Genomic DNA, 10,787 nt, shown 5'->3' with positions numbered 1-10,787 from the left:
TTTTTCTTTTCTTTTCATCAGATTTTTCGACAAAAATTGTCAATTTTTAATTCTATATGGTTCATACATTGGACAAAGTGGTGTTTGAAGACGTGTGGCAAGTAGTACGTATCAAGATGGTGTTCAAGCAAGAAGTTGTCGAGCGTTGAAGCAACTGATTGGAACAAGCTAATGGCTGCTTTCTTTTATTTCTGATTCAATAGAGTCTTTTTTTTAAATACTGATTGATTTGTGTTTCCAACAAATTAAAAAATATTTAAGCAATAAACATTCTTAAATACCGTAACAGTTGGTTGTGTGTGTGTGTGTGTGTGTGTGTGTGTGTGTGTGTATGTGTGTGTGTATGTGTGTGTGTGTGTGTGTGTGTGTGTGTGTGTGCGTGTGTGTGTGTGTGTGTGTGTGTGTGTGTGTGTGTGTGTGTGTGTGTGTATTATCCGTTATATATATTACATACATATTCTGTTACATGTCTTAAATTGAACCGTTACAGCCGTGTATATATGTATATTCAAATAGATGTACTTTCAATCAAATATTTAACTTTTTAATATTCACATAAACCGATACATATTTTTGTGTAAGTTATTTATGCTCCCATGATTTACTTTCTCATTTTGAACTTAAATATAAACTTTAAAAAACATGAAAAAAATAATCATTTCAAACAAATCGAACGGCGCAAAACAATCAAAACGATTAAAAAAAAAAAAAAGACTGTGCTAAAGAAAAATTGTGTTCAAAAATTGTGCTAAAGTAAAATTTGTGCTAAAAAAAAAAAAGGAGATTAAAATGAATGAATAACACAAAAAAATGACAAACTCTTCTCAAACGTTTTTGCTCTTTCTTATTACCAGGCTTCGATTCTTTGAGGCCTGGTAATAAGAAAGAGTAAAAACGTTATTCATTAATCGAGGCTGTTAATGAGAATACATTATCTTCTATTTTTAAAAAAGTTAAAAAATCATATCTAAAATAAGTTAATTTCAAGTTGATTTAAATAATAACTTTTTCATTATCTTATAAAATGATAAAAAAGCAAAAAGAAAAAATCATTGCAGATGTAAAAAAATTTAATTAGAATTTTTTCCCGAATCCATGAATCGAACTTAGATTTCAAGTCATATTTCAAGTATCAAGTTTGATTTTAAGATAAGTAGATAAATGTCTTGAAATCAAACTTTAGATTTAAAGTATGACTTGAAATAACAAGTTTGTTTCTTGCATTCGGAATTTAAAAGGAGGATTTTTAAAATCTAGGAAGAGCAATTTTTCGATAACCTGACACAAATACGGACATAAAGCATTGTAAGCTTCAGTTTTTCTTACCTTTTTTTTCAGGTTTTGATTAAATTATGACTTCTTTGAAGCATGTTTTCTTTTTTTAATTTAACGGTTCGATCAGTTTGAAGCGAATGATAGAAAGCCGAGAGATGAAGAAAACCCGATGGAGACCGTACATCGTTACAGAAATATTTCATGGAGAAATTTATCGACGCAAGAAAAAAGTTGTCTTAAAAACTTTAATGAAAAAAATAAAAACACTTTCAACAAACTTCGTGCCATCTTTTTTAGATTATACACGAGCGAGGAGTTTCAAACGGTAATTGGATCCCCACCTATTTCAGCAAAACATAACTTTTCAAGTTTGAGTATTAAAGTCCAACGTTTTCCTCTTCATAAAAATTACTGTCAAACCTTTAAAACGATGGATTTGTACAAGCAACGAGCAATCTATTTATGAACTTTTTTTGCTTTTTTCGTGGAAATATTTAGACGTCAAAGTTAAAAAGATATAGTATAAGAACTTAAACTGGCATAATGTGCTACCGTTTAGACTTTAAAAGAACCCTTGATGAAAATACAAAGCAAACCGTTAAGCAGGGGAAGTTCGTGAAAGACCATATTGTGACCATATTTGTGACAGTTATCTTTCGAGAAGGACGAGAAGTGAAATTGATTGAGACACAAGATCGAGAAATAGTTAGTTATATTTTAAAAAACATAAGTTTTGGCTTTGATCAACTCAAAGGTTTCTAGTCCATTACATTTACTGTCAAAAAATCTAAATAAGTATAGTCAAACAGACAAAGCAATATTAAGTGCTAAAACCCTAAAGACATCATAGATAAAATAAAAGCATATGGTCAATATTAACACACCTTTATCAAGGAAAACCTGGCTTAAATGATCCTGTAAAATTTATGAGCTGGTGTACTCATCAAAACACAAGACAATTACATTCAAAACACAAGACAAAAGTATATATATATATAAAATATGCACCAATAATTTCCAAGAAAAGATTAAGGATTAATTTTATGTTATATAATATAATTAGATGCCACCAGTATGCAAACGTGAAAATAATAGATATTAGATTCTGGTAAATCTGTAGTTAAGAGAATGTTAGATTCTGGTAAATCTGTAATGGATATTGCAGATGACGAAGTTTTTTTTCATCTTTGTGTACATATAATCGTGCATTAAACATATATGTTAATAGTAAAGGTGTTGGTAGATTGTTTAAAAGTTTAGCTTTTAACTTTTATGGTTTACCAGGTTGCGGTAAATGTAGGTTAGCTTATCAAATAGCACTTGCTTTATTTAAAGAGGTGTCATATTATAAATTTAAAGGTATTTGGTGGGATTATTATTTACAGCATAAAGCAATTATATGGGATGATTTTCGCGGTGATTGTTATGAACCGCAAGAGTTATTTAAATTATGTGATAGATATCCATATAAATCATGCAATAGATATCCATATAAATTATGTGATAGATATCCTTATAAAACTCAAGTTAAAAGAAGATATGTTAATTTTTTCTCAAACTGTATTTTTTTTGACTAGTAATATTGAGCCTTGTTATTTGTATAAGGATGGTAAAGGAGATCCTTTGGAATGTAAGATTATAATTGATTATAATTGATTATAATTGATTTTAATTGGTATATTAAGAATTTTGATGGAAATATTATTAGGAATATTGTTTTGGATTGGAATAAGAAATATACTGCTAATCATGTTTTTTACTGATAATAGAGAAGTTTGTATTGAACAACAGCAAGCATCTATTCTTATACTCTTAATATATATAGACAACAATCAATTAAAAACTTAGGGTATATAATAGAAAAATTCAAAACTGTAAATGAAAAATTAGTTAGAGACATTGTTAGAGACAAAGATCTAGAGCCACCCCTGAAATGTTTTGTGATTTTAACAACCAAAAAATAGGGTAGACCTCATTGAACAAAACAGTACGTTTGGTTAAATCAAACCTCTGATTTGGTTAAATCTTAACCTTTGGTTAAATCTAACCTCTAAGGTGGAAAGAGAAAATCTAGTTTAAAGTTTCCTGATACTTTTGCTACTTTGGCCTGCAATGAAAGCATTTTTTATTTGAATTTTCGCATACATTTTTGGAGCAATTACATATGTACACAAAAGAATTGAAAATCAACTAATTTTAAAAAAAAATCAAAATCAGTTGTCATTTAAGATTTTAGCACAACAAGTATATTTTGAAGTACTTCTTTGCATAAAAAATATATTTAAATTAAGTACCAAACCAGTACCATTCTCATGATGAAAACAGAAGATTTGTTTATTTTCTTTGTCTTCACAAAGCAAACAAAGAGCTTATAGCCTTCACTAAGCAGAAAACTCTAGAAGTACTTAAAAAAGAAATAATCTTTAATTACTCTAGAGTTCTAATGTCTGTGATTGTTAAATCAGTCAAACTGTAAGACTGAAAGGCTGGTCAAAGAGAGTTGAAACAGGCACAGGCGAAAAAGTAGTTCAACAGCCATCAGTTAAAAAAAATGTTTAACATGTTTTTCAGTTATTGGAGATGGACTCTCTTACTCAAAGCAACTCTTCCTCAGATTTTGATAGAAATTTCTGGTAGAGACGAATTAGCTGCTGGAGCAATCGGAAAGAAACTTATTTCAAATCCAACTTCTTTACTTACAGGCGTAGCTTTTTTAGTCAGCCTGGTGGAGGTCATCCACTTCAAGTTCATCTAGGTACCTCATCATCATCAAATCAAACAATTAATCCTCCACCCACTGGTAAAGACTTAGTCCAACTACAGGTCAACACAGGCCTCTGAAATTTGAAAATGATAAAGTTGGCCTCAAGTTTGAAAAATATTTCTTTGCACAAAATTTTTTAACCAAATTTTCCACAAGCAATCAATCAAACCCTCAGTAATGACTTTACAACATCAATTAGTTCTCTTGGGGTGAAAAAAAATAAAACTGTTGCACTTGTATCAGTTTGAAAAAAATTCTTGAGAAAATGATTGAAAAGAGAGAAATAAAACTATTTTTTAAAATTAGAAATTGATGGAGAGGCTTACTGAAGGAAATTTTGGGTGTTAAGAAATTTAAACTGCAAAATCATCACCAAAACTATCACATGCTAGCATGCACCCATGTTGCTGGTGCAAAATTGACTCTAATCATCTTATTCAAACAGGCCAGGAGCTGATCTAAAGAAAGCAAGAGATTTTAAAAACGTTGTACATGATCCAATTATCACTTCAAATGAAGAAAAATTCCTTGTTTTTGATGTGGTTCCACTCATGGAACTTTATTTGATGATGGGAGTTGTCAATTATTTAATTAAGTTTCTTAAAGAAAAGTGGCCTCACTTGCTTTTAGAAATGACAATAGTTGCATTGAAGCAGTCTGCATTTGTCTTTTTCAACTTATTCTGAAGCATGTTTAACATATCTTCAGGTCAATCTGTCAAAAATTGTATTAATAAAGAGACAACGTTACTTGTTCTTAAAACTCCTATTTCATTTTCTCCAGAAATTCTGCAACCTTACCTCAAGAAAAATAAATTCACCTGAACGAAGAAAAAAAAAAAGCTGCTATTCTAACTCCAGAAAGAAATATGTTAAAACAGCAACAAACTAAGAAACTTAAAAAAGTTGAGAAACAAAAAAAAAGATCCCCACTTGAAACAAACAAATCACTGAGCAATTTCAACCATGAATTTGAATCATGTTACGGAAATGATCCAACGTATTTGTCAAAAATAAAAGAAATTCAAAATTCCTTTGTTGCCACTGGGGGATTCATCACACCAATGAAAAATGGTATTTTTCATCATGTGGATCATGATTAGGGATACAGAGTGAACAAGCCATTGAAGCTTTGCATTACCAGTTTAAAGCAAAATGGTAAAGATTCAAACATTCATTCACTTTATGCTGAAAAGCTATGTTATTGAGTACAACAGCAAAAGTCTCTAATTAAAAAACTCATTTTAAAAATAATGTCCTGATTTTCGTTATTTAGATGTTAATTTAGTTTTATAAGGATAGGATAATTTTTATTCTTTAAAAGAAAATATTTTGTGACAACACATAACTGTTTTAAAACTCTAGTCAAAAAAGGAAAAATCACACTTACTTGATTTTCATGCTCTTATCATTTATTTCAAGCTCTTAAATAAAAATTGAACTTAACACACATTACATTATTTTTTTTCTTTGAAAGTATTTGATTTTCAACTATTTTGTGTACACATAACATTGCTCCAAAAAATGTGTCTGAAAACTCAAATAAAGAATGTTGTAAAAATGCAAAAACTCATTTTCAGGCCAAAGTAGTAAAAGTATCAGGAAACTTAAAACTTAAATTTTCTCCTTCCTCCTTAGAAATTAGATTTAGCCAAAGGTACTGTTTTGTTCAATGAGGTCTACCCTAACAAACCACCAAACAGTTTTCGAGGTTTTTTTTGGTTGTCAAGATTGCAAAGTATTTTAGGGGTGGAGCCTTTACACATTATCTGTACTTAATTAAAATACACATAAGAATAGCTGTATGACATACCCACAAAACTTGGCTTACATCAACTTACACTTAGTTATTAAAAAAAGTCATACTTACTGTCTTTATTATACCCTATAACAATGGAAAAGATAAGCAATATTACAGCTTCAAACAATTTAAAAACTTTAAGCACAATTAAAAAGAACTTCTTCATCTTACCAAACTATTGAAAACTAAATTTCAAAATAAACATATGGAAAATCAAAAAGAAGCAAACTCATTACTTGCATGGTACTGCTGCTAGTGTCAGATGCTTCTGCTTCTCATTTTAGTAAATGCCAACTCATCATTTACCTACAATTGGAAAAGTTCCATGAAATGATCAATATTTGACCACTTTTAGATCAAAAATATTTTGAAATAAACCTACAAACCTACCTTGTGCAAACAACAAGTGTTTTAAAACAAACTCAGTGCTAGCATGCAAATAGAAAAATTCATCTTCTTAGAATGACATGTTAAAAATTAAGAAGGGAAAGAACTCACTTTAGCATTGACATCAAAACTAGGGAATTAAAATTAAAAGTTGTTACAGCACATTGAGGTAACAGAGGTATGAAGAATACATGAGGAAAGTGATAACAAATGGAGCTTGTAAATCTTTAATAGAAAATGAGACTTCAAAGCTCAGATTTTTGTTTGTTTGTTTATTTTGAAGATTCAGAAAATGAACCAACATCCAAAATCTTAAATGATTTCCTCAGTTTTCCTCTTTGTATTTATTTCTGAAATGTATTTTTACAATACTTACATTTTTTCACAAACATATTAATTGAAACAGATTAGTCTTTACACCTTATTGCTTGTAATTGTTACAGTGAACCATCTCTACACTTTAAGCTAGTCTTAACTACTGCAGTGAACATAAAACTGGCAAAGGCATACACAAATCCATACAATGCTGCAGTAGACACTAAAATAGTAACACTTGGTGTAAAACTCAAAAGAAAGATTTGAAAGCCAAACCTGATGAGATTTTACACAATTCAGCCAAAAGCCAAGAGCTACTTAAACACTCTAAGTTAAACATTAAGTTGTTACTTTTAACAGAACAAAGGACTATCTTTTCTAAACATCACACATTGTCCCAAGCCATTGTCATGTGCTGGCTGAACTTTTTGAAAATTGCAAACAAAATACAGTGCAATTACATGCACTGTATTGTATGCATCAAAAGAATAGAAACAATGACAAAAAATCTATTAAGTACATTAAACAACAAAAAATCAAAAAATTGGTTCTGTTTTAGCACACCTAAAAAAGCAAACATGCAAGCCAAAAGCTATCCTAAATTTCTTATAACTAATCAATCAATAAATACAAATGCATACTTAAATTCTTCCACATAATCAACCACACTAGACATCCTATGAAACAATACAAGAAAAAGTGAAAACATTTTAACGCAAACTTATATATAAAGTGTTTAATTACGGTTCAAAGAATTCTATCCGCATTAAAAAAAAGTGTGTATATTTATATAGAAATTTAAATTAAATTGTTACCTTTCGAAAATAGTACATAAAACTGTATCACACCCAAAGTACATATTTTCAGAATATTCAACGAGTCTAAGGTTGAACACGTGCAACGTCCATTTACACACTGCTGCTTAATCACCCTGTAAAGATTTAAATTAAGTATATCCGCGTGTTGATAAAATTCCCAAGAAATTTCCCTTTTTTATTTTGCTTTTTTAAACACCTTATTGATTTAAACTGACGTATTTAAAATATATCTATGAAGCTTTTGTAAATATATTTACAATTGTGTTATATTATTATTATTCTTTTTTTTTTTAACTATTAGTTGCTTTATTTTTTTCGTAATTCTATTTTTTTTTTTTTTTTTTTTTTTTTTTGCATAAAGTTTTATTATTTCTCGATCGATTAAAATTAGTACTTGCCGAAAGCTGAGTTTCGGCAGCGATTCAGCCGACTACAGAAAAAAGAGTACTGAAACAGACGAGTCTCCCATCTCGAATGTTACTTTTGATTTGATTTAAAGTTTAACATTAACATCATAATAAATCAAAAGTTTATTTTGTTGGAGTTAAAAAGTTGCTAGTATATTTAAAACAGCTTCAAGGATTATTTTTTTAAATACGTCAGTTTAAATCAATAAGGTGTTTAAAAAAGCAAAATAAAAAAGGGAAATTTCTTGGGAATTTTATCAACACGCGGATATACTTAATTTAAATCTTTACAGGGTGATTAAGCAGCAGTGTGTAAATGGACGTTGCACGTGTTCAACCTTAGACTCGTTGAATATTCTGAAAATATGTACTTTGGGTGTGATACAGTTTTATGTACTATTTTCGAAAGGTAACAATTTAATTTAAATTTCTATATAAATATACACACTTTTTTTTAATGCGGATAGAATTCTTTGAACCGTAATTAAACACTTTATATATAAGTTTGCGTTAAAATGTTTTCACTTTTTCTTGTATTGTTTCATAGGATGTCTAGTGTGGTTGATTATGTGGAAGAATTTAAGTATGCATTTGTATTTATTGATTGATTAGTTATAAGAAATTTAGGATAGCTTTTGGCTTGCATGTTTGCTTTTTTAGGTGTGCTAAAACAGAACCAATTTTTTGATTTTTTGTTGTTTAATGTACTTAATAGATTTTTTGTCATTGTTTCTATTCTTTTGATGCATACAATACAGTGCATGTAATTGCACTGTATTTTGTTTGCAATTTTCAAAAAGTTCAGCCAGCACATGACAATGGCTTGGGACAATGTGTGATGTTTAGAAAAGATAGTCCTTTGTTCTGTTAAAAGTAACAACTTAATGTTTAACTTAGAGTGTTTAAGTAGCTCTTGGCTTTTGGCTGAATTGTGTAAAATCTCATCAGGTTTGGCTTTCAAATCTTTCTTTTGAGTTTTACACCAAGTGTTACTATTTTAGTGTCTACTGCAGCATTGTATGGATTTGTGTATGCCTTTGCCAGTTTTATGTTCACTGCAGTAGTTAAGACTAGCTTAAAGTGTAGAGATGGTTCACTGTAACAATTACAAGCAATAAGGTGTAAAGACTAATCTGTTTCAATTAATATGTTTGTGAAAAAATGTAAGTATTGTAAAAATACATTTCAGAAATAAATACAAAGAGGAAAACTGAGGAAATCATTTAAGATTTTGGATGTTGGTTCATTTTCTGAATCTTCAAAATAAACAAACAAACAAAAATCTGAGCTTTGAAGTCTCATTTTCTATTAAAGATTTACAAGCTCCATTTGTTATCACTTTCCTCATGTATTCTTCATACCTCTGTTACCTCAATGTGCTGTAACAACTTTTAATTTTAATTCCCTAGTTTTGATGTCAATGCTAAAGTGAGTTCTTTCCCTTCTTAATTTTTAACATGTCATTCTAAGAAGATGAATTTTTCTATTTGCATGCTAGCACTGAGTTTGTTTTAAAACACTTGTTGTTTGCACAAGGTAGGTTTGTAGGTTTATTTCAAAATATTTTTGATCTAAAAGTGGTCAAATATTGATCATTTCATGGAACTTTTCCAATTGTAGGTAAATGATGAGTTGGCATTTACTAAAATGAGAAGCAGAAGCATCTGACACTAGCAGCAGTACCATGCAAGTAATGAGTTTGCTTCTTTTTGATTTTCCATATGTTTATTTTGAAATTTAGTTTTCAATAGTTTGGTAAGATGAAGAAGTTCTTTTTAATTGTGCTTAAAGTTTTTAAATTGTTTGAAGCTGTAATATTGCTTATCTTTTCCATTGTTATAGGGTATAATAAAGACAGCAAGTATAACTTTTTTAATAACCAAAAAGTGTAAGTTGATGAAGGCCATTTTCTTTGGGTATTTGTGTTTTATTTGAGTAAAGATTATATGTAAAGGCTCTAGATTTTAATGTGTCTGTTCAACTTTTTCTATTTACTCTGTTTTGAATTTTTCTAATATATTTCCTGAGGTTTTCATTGGTTCTTAACCAAATATATCAAGAACATAAGAATAGATGCATTTTATCTTTGTAACCTTTTCTTGGAAATGATTAATGGCATGTTATATAATGTTGCTTATCTTTTCCATTGTTATAGGGTATAATAAAGACAGCAAGTATAACTTTTTTTAATAAGCAAGTGTAAATAGATGTAAGCCAAGTTCTGTTGGTAGGTCATACAGATATTCTTATGTGTATTTTAATTATGTACAGATTTTGTGTGTTTACACACACATCCTAGCATTCATACACTTGCATACACATGTGTAAATAAATACACTTGTTTGTGTATTTATTTACATATGTGTATGTATTTTTATGCATTTTGTGTGTGTATTTGTGTTTGATTGTATTGGCTAATTAATTAGCTTCAACAATAAAAATAATCTAATCTAAATGTAATCATTTGACCATTTTTAGATTCATGATGAGGATATTTTCAACAGTGGCTTCTATTTTTAAACCTAATGGACATGTTAATAACAACATCTCAAGAATTGTATCTTAAAAGAAACGTCACTGTTGATCATTTTTTTATTATTAACAAAAAGGAAAACCTGTAAAAATTTTAGAAGTATTTTTTTGTAGTTTTGTAGACATTTTTCTTTTTTGTGTGATTTTTTGAAAAATCTTTTTATGCAAAGGTCATCACTCCTGGGTTTACAACTTAATTCCAACTTGAACAGAGAAAATTAATATTTTAAAAAATAAGTGCAAATATAGAGTTCTCATAGGGTAAAGAAAAACTTCTGCCTGTAATATCCATATGAATCTTTTAGCATACAGCAAGGTTTCTCTTTAGGGAAAAAGCTCTAGCTGTAACTGAAAATAAACATGACTTTCAGGAATGAAGACCAAAGAAGAAAAATCGAGTGTCACAATTTTGACAAGTGTGCTCTTTCTTCTGTGGTCTTTAGATGAGATTAACAAAACATTTCAAATGAGATTATGTTAGACCATTTA

General features: G+C 29.3%; 2 long non-coding RNA genes across 6 annotated transcripts; one reads left to right on the top strand and one right to left on the bottom strand.

Annotated features, from left to right (window-relative positions):
* On the bottom strand, positions 1–7,569 carry LOC149885515 (uncharacterized). Of its 3 annotated transcripts, XR_016454134.1 has the most exons (4): positions 7,357–7,553; positions 7,183–7,218; positions 6,076–6,145; positions 1–5,923 (listed from the first exon to the last, which is right to left on the bottom strand). It is a non-coding gene; the product is annotated as an uncharacterized LOC149885515 (long non-coding RNA). The 3 variants fall into 3 exon arrangements; XR_016454135.1 differs by having other exon boundaries at positions 1–6,721; positions 6,850–7,218; positions 7,357–7,569; XR_016454133.1 differs by having other exon boundaries at positions 1–6,145; positions 7,357–7,554.
* A 3-nt stretch (positions 7,570–7,572) lies between these two features.
* Positions 7,573–10,467, top strand: LOC149885514 (uncharacterized). 3 transcript variants are annotated; one of them, XR_016454132.1, is made up of 4 exons: positions 7,728–7,976; positions 8,060–8,175; positions 8,314–8,349; positions 9,387–10,467. It is a non-coding gene; the product is annotated as an uncharacterized LOC149885514 (long non-coding RNA). The 3 variants fall into 3 exon arrangements; XR_016454131.1 differs by having other exon boundaries at positions 7,700–7,976; positions 8,314–10,467; XR_016454130.1 differs by having other exon boundaries at positions 7,573–8,175; positions 8,314–10,467.
* Positions 10,468–10,787: the final 320 nt, after the last annotated feature.

The sequence above is a fragment of the Hydra viridissima genome, unplaced genomic scaffold (assembly GCF_058129835.1).
Source record: "Hydra viridissima isolate aposymbiotic clone 2 unplaced genomic scaffold, HvirCarnegie_v1 scaffold_7, whole genome shotgun sequence".
Taxonomy (NCBI): Eukaryota; Metazoa; Cnidaria; class Hydrozoa; order Anthoathecata; family Hydridae; genus Hydra; species Hydra viridissima.
The sequence above is the reverse complement of the archived record's forward strand: the minus strand, read 5'-3'. Positions and strand labels throughout refer to the sequence as shown.